The sequence below is a fragment of the Pempheris klunzingeri genome, chromosome 12, assembly GCF_042242105.1.
Source record: "Pempheris klunzingeri isolate RE-2024b chromosome 12, fPemKlu1.hap1, whole genome shotgun sequence".
Lineage (NCBI taxonomy): Eukaryota > Metazoa > Chordata > Actinopteri > Acropomatiformes > Pempheridae > Pempheris > Pempheris klunzingeri.
The window spans coordinates 12,492,081-12,498,225 of record NC_092023.1 but is presented as its reverse complement, the minus strand read 5'-3'; positions in this window follow the sequence as shown (position 1 = coordinate 12,498,225).

Genomic DNA, 6,145 nt, shown 5'->3' with positions numbered 1-6,145 from the left:
CCAGCAGGCGTAGTAATGGTTCTGGGAGCCAGACACTGTCTCCGTCGCCAGGCCCCGGCTCCAGCCCCTGTGTGTGCGACAGCAATTTCCTAAAGAATCCACAGTCAGCGCAACACTTCTCCTTTTATTTTTACAAAAACACCACTGACCCCACCCCCCAACCACACACACACACACACACACACACACACACACACACACACACACACACACACACACACACACACACACACACACACACACACCACCACACCACTTCTGAGAAACACAGAACAGTCACTTGCAATTACAGCTCATCCAAGAGTATGATATACAGTCCTGTCAAATAGCCAGCAGGCCCACAAGGGAAGCGGAGGGTCATTTTTTCTTGTTTGACCATACTCAGTCTGTCTATCTCTGCCTTGTTCATAGATATACACACACATATTCTGTGGGATGGACATGAAAATACACCAATACTGAATTTCTAATGAAAGCAGCACAATTTGTTTACAGCAGTGTAAAAATATCTGCAACAATTAGAAGAAAGACTAAAAGTGTAGCAATATGTTTTGTTTTTTTTTTACTTTTCCATCCTGATAATCCTCTCGAAACCCTCTTGATGAATCTTGTGAACCCTTAGGGGTGTCCTGACCCCTAAATTAGGAACCATTTCCCTTAATCTAGCATGTAAAATTAGTAATTCATCTGTTTATAGGCTCGCATGGAAGCAGTCACGAGGTTGAAATCTGTCTATAGATGATGCATGTTGCTGCACCATCAATTTTAAGGGCCCAAATCGTATTAAAAGTAATTTTCAAAAATGATAAATAATTGCTGTTTGCTCACCAACACCGATGGAAAGCCCCATCACATGAAGGCTATCATGTTAGACACATCAGAAGGCTCAAACATTTGCAATTATTTATGACAGATCTGACATAAACAGCTTATCATCTCTGTCTAAAGCCTGTTGTAAACAAATCCACTGGTGATCAACCAACCTGACTTAATCTCCCACTTAGATTTCCAAACAAAGCCACACAGACCTACACACACGTACACGAATGCTCCACAGATCTTAAGTCTTGAGTCCGTCAGCAGAGAACAGGCAGAAGTTTATGAGATTAGACGTTTGGCATCAACTATCAAAGCGAGCAACAGCAGAAACAGTGTTCTTTAAAAAAGGATCTGTGTGTCTCCATGCGTGTGTGTGTGTGTGTGTGTGTGTGTATGTTGTGTGTGTGAGAAGGTGGGGGTGTGTGTGGCCCCATGGCCCCATCTAAACAAGCCCCAACAGCCCCTTTGTTGGCGAGTTGCTCCAGGAGAGCGTGTTGATGGAACCGCATCGATGTTCGGATTAGGGCACGCCTCCGTGATCAAGTGCTCAAACACTAGATAAGAGCGACAGAAACACCCTTTAATCCTGGCTAACCCTTTTCTAAATAGGATGGGATCCTACCGGGCTCACTGGAGGGCAGGAGGGCTTTAAAGAGTACCTCAAAGTTTAGCTTCGGTCTGGTCTGGATACTATGATTTATTTTAGCAGAAAGGAGGTTGTGTGCATAGAGAAATGTGAAGTGCTCGCTGAGTCTTTGATAGTGAAAAGTACAATAGAAAAAAAAACTGATAGACTCAACTGATGCTGTCATTAAAGAAATTGTTTGACATTTTAGGATTATATTAGGATTAGGATTAGATTAAAAGATCAATACCCTCCTCATGTCTGGGGGAAAATGGCTTGCCTGGGTTATATAAGATGAAAAAACAACAGTTCGCAGTTAGACGATGGGTCACATAGCGGAGTGTTTCTTGTCTAGTGAACTTTAGGGGTGCTTTTGGGTGGATTTTGCTATTTTTGGACGGAGCCAGGCCATCCTTTTCTCTGTTTTCTATGCTACGCTAACTGAGTGCTAACAACAGCAACATATTTACCATGCAGACATGATAGCGGTAGCATACCTGTGTGTCTCAGAATGTTGAATTAGTCCTTTTATTGGTTTATTCAGCTTTTTGTGATCGGTACTGTTCAGATAATTAGAGTTTAAAGTATTATTGCTGCAGTGTGTAGTCTTTTTTCACTGTCATTTCACAACTTGAACAGCTTTTTACGTATTTAAGTAAGTAAGCATTTGAGTAATTTTCTTCCATTATTGTGGCATCATCTCTAGGCTATACAGCCATTTCTGTTACGACTGTGCGCTGTGCTTCATAGTGATCACTTCGCAGCTGAGACAATTGTAAAGAAACAAATGAAAAGGTATGTTTATCCATATTCTTTGCTATCACTCCAGAGTAGCTGAGAAAGGCTAACTACTGCCTCAGATCCTCCAATTAGCAGCAGCCAGATGTGAATGTCCTCCTTGATGCTCCTCCAGCCGTTCACTGACTTCTGCCCCTTCCCAGTAGATGATGTGAGCGTTTTTGTCTGTTTGTGTGTTCCTGTTCAGTCTCTGGTCCAGGGTTCTTTCTGTTCACTGATGTAGTGTCTCCCCCCCACACATTTGGGATGTTGTACAACACTCCAAATTTCCTCTGTTGAACAGTTAATTATAAATACTGGCTCTGGCTAGATGTTCAAACACATGGTGTTTGACATCAAGGTCATGAATGGATCTTGAATCACAATATATTACAATTGCAAACATTGTAAGATCTATTGTGTCCAAGCCTGGTAGTTTAACATCAGGGCATATCCGCTAAATGCAGCACCAAAGTTTTTCTGGTGTTGTGTAGCTGGTGTTGTGGCTTGCTGCCATGTATCAACAATCTCTTGGACCAATACCATCCAACACTTTGAAAACCGCTACAGCAGTAGTTCAGTATAGTTGAGAAATGACATTAGGAAGACGCTCACTCGATTAAACATATTGGTGTTTTTCAGGCATTTTTTTTTTCGTTTTCAGGATAAAAGAACTGACAAAAAGAAAACCTCCATCCATTCCCAAGTTTAGGTCCCTCTTTCTCTCTCTCCGTTTTCATTTTCACCCTTAGTTTCGCACGTTTGTGCCACAAAACTGCTGAAATTGGATGTTAAAATACCTTTGCTTTAGCAACCTGTCAGCTTCAGGCTGACGTGTGAAAAGGTAATACAAGCTAGCCTTCACTCTCGCCAAGGACCCCCCTCCCCAGCCCACCTTCCGCACTGCTGCAGTAGCTGCACCAAATTCTCACTGTCCTTCCCCAAACCATCCCAAACCAATGACGACCGCAACCCAAGTGTTTTAACACCTCATTAGACAAAACCAATCCTGCCAGTCGTTTTTATTGGTAACACTCGAGTAAGGTGATTTTCTGTATTTCTCTGGTTGCTTGACAGAATATCCAAAGCACAGGGAGTAAAAAAAAAAAATTAAATGTGATAAATTTATTTCCCACTGGCATCATGTCTGCTGAATGGAATCTACAGGGACGGACCATGAGCAGTAACACCTTACACTGTTATTCAGTGGAATAACCCTGCAATAAATGTCTAAATGTTAAACATTTTTAAGCCTGGTCAGTAAATTTTAATTGATAAATCAGCAACTACTTTGGTTATGGACTCATTGTGTCATATTTTAAGCAAAAATGCCCTCCATCCTTTGTTCCACCTTCACCAGCGTAAGAAGAATCTCTTGCTTTTGTATGATTGGACATTTAATATTTTGGGGTTTTGGGTGGGCTTTTTTAATACACTGACAATGGATGAGTGCCTTATACAAAAAATCCAAACCACTCCTGCTTTTGATGATGACAAAGGCGTGTTTGCTGTATGTCAAACAGAATTTGGTAAGATTTGCTTAAGTCAGGTTTTGTTGCTCTGACTGTGCCCATCGATCACACCCCTGACAAATCAAAAATGGCCGCACTGGTTGTAGACTATTTCGCATTTGAGAATCGGTCAGGCAATACCAGGCTGCCTCTAAAGGCGTGCACAGGCACAGTTTTGAGAAGAGTTTTCCCAAGAGTTTTTGAGAAGATCAGTTTACATGATTGAAGTTGACTTTACCTCCAGTCTGAACAGTTCTATCAGGTTAGCAGGGATGCAGAATTGGGTGAACCCACCTGTGTGGGTGGGGGGCAGCTGAGAGAAGCAGGCTTGTGAGGGTGGCCAGTTTGATCCCCACCCCAATAACCTTTCCCACTCATATTTATTTGGGTGGGAAAACCAGGAAACCAGATGTGGTAGGTAGCAGTGCATCAGGGCAGTGAGGTACCAAAGAGTGGAACCCCAACAAACAACATGGCTGTCGTCTGACAAAGACGTTGAACGTTGTCTTCTTTGCAACGTGAACGCCATTTTTTTTAATTTTTTTTTTTTAGACGGTTTGGCTCATCCTGATGAAAATAAAAATAGCTGCACACGTAGTAAGTTTCCAGTTGTAAAATCTTGAGTCTACCTTAAAGGAACTTGCCCTCACCTGCACAGCCCCCCTGCATTTTAACACAGGCCTGTTTGCCCGTGAATCCTCTCTAACCTCCCATCAGTCTGTGGTTGTACTTGCAGCTGTGACCGTGTGAACAGTTTACCAACTTTAGAGCTCCATTAAAAGGTATTTACACAAATTCATGTGAACATCCTAGTTAACACTAGGGGCGGGAATGTCCACTAATAAAGCATTTTTTGTAGACGCACCTTGTCCTTTTTAAACTCGGCGACTTGAAACAGTCAATTAGGATGACATGAGCCGTTGACACGAAAAACAGCAAGTCATTACATCTCAAACATGACAACCCCCGAGTGCCCCTACAGACAAGGATTGTTAATTCCTGTGTCTAGATTAAAAACACCTGTTGGTAAACAAGACAATTATTCTGTTCAGTCCAATGGGGAGCGCTGCGTTAATCATACATGCATCCTCCCCTGTTAAAAGGCAACCTGATATTCCCCCACAGAATTCTCTCTGATTAACTCGATACTCCCGACTGTTTAAAATTCATCCCACCAATGAGCAAGAAACTGATCTCGGGTGTGTGCGTGTGCGTGCGCGTGTGTGTATACAACTGTGTTCTTTCCCCAAGATCCTGGATAGTGTATGCATAAAATATCCAAGTCCCTTGCGTCAGCACAATTAGCTGTTAAATAAAATACCTACTCAACTCGACGCTTTTGCAACATTTTAATTAGACAAACCAGCTGAAGTGAGGGCCCGTTTTAGTAAAATAAACAGCCCTGTTTGCCAAGAAAAAGCTCCCTGGAGGGAAAGGCACTAAGTGAGGTTGCTTGGGGCAGGAAATGGAGAGATAGCAGCATTTTACCAGAGGAGCTAAAAGATGTTTGTTTCTTGGAAAAAGAGAAAATGTCTGAACACTTTCTTAAGTTATTGGTGTCTCTAAGTACCTTTTCCATCTTTGCATTTTAAGGCCCTTGTGTACTTTTGGATATTTAGATCACATTACAAGGTTCTGAGTAATGATTACATATCTCTCAGTTTTAACAGATATCTAAACAAATCTAACAAATATATTAGGAGTTACATTTAACTTACTAAGTGAAAGAGGTATAATAGTTTAACATGGAGAGAAAGGAATTATACTACAATAACTCATTTTTTATTTTTCTGAGCACTTTATAAAATCACCCCTGTACATTTTAATGAAGTATTGTACTCAACTGTTTTGCAAGAGAAAAAGTCAAATCGGGGGGATTTTTTGAATAGAAGTTTGTAAGAAAGCTAAACCAAACATGGTCACTGCTTTTGAGAGCGTCATTGAATTGAGGGATTAGTAGGAGGGATGAGTTTATACATGCAAACTACAGTCAAGATGCCAAATTGGCCCTCTCACAGTGGCAATATAAGCACATTATTCATGGTGTCTTCAAAAGTGCTGCTTTTGTACACGAGAAGTTGTCATTACATGTAATCTGGCATGCACATGAGTAATGTATGAATGAAACAAAAGTTCTTCTTTGTGTGTAGGATATTGTAGGACTCTGTCTCCACCTCCACCGAACAGACTGTACCGTGTCAATGTTGTGCAACTCAGCCGAGTTCAATTGAAATGCACTGAATTGGAAGAGGTCTGATGTCGAGTAGATATTTTGAGACGGATTCGCTCGCCCAGCTACAACAGCTCAGACTGATATTTCAAAAAAGCGGTCGCTGTAACATTTTGTCTCCGCCAGCACGTGCCCGTTCCAGGTTACATTTCCTGTCCTTCTCCCTTCTGAATCATGTTACAT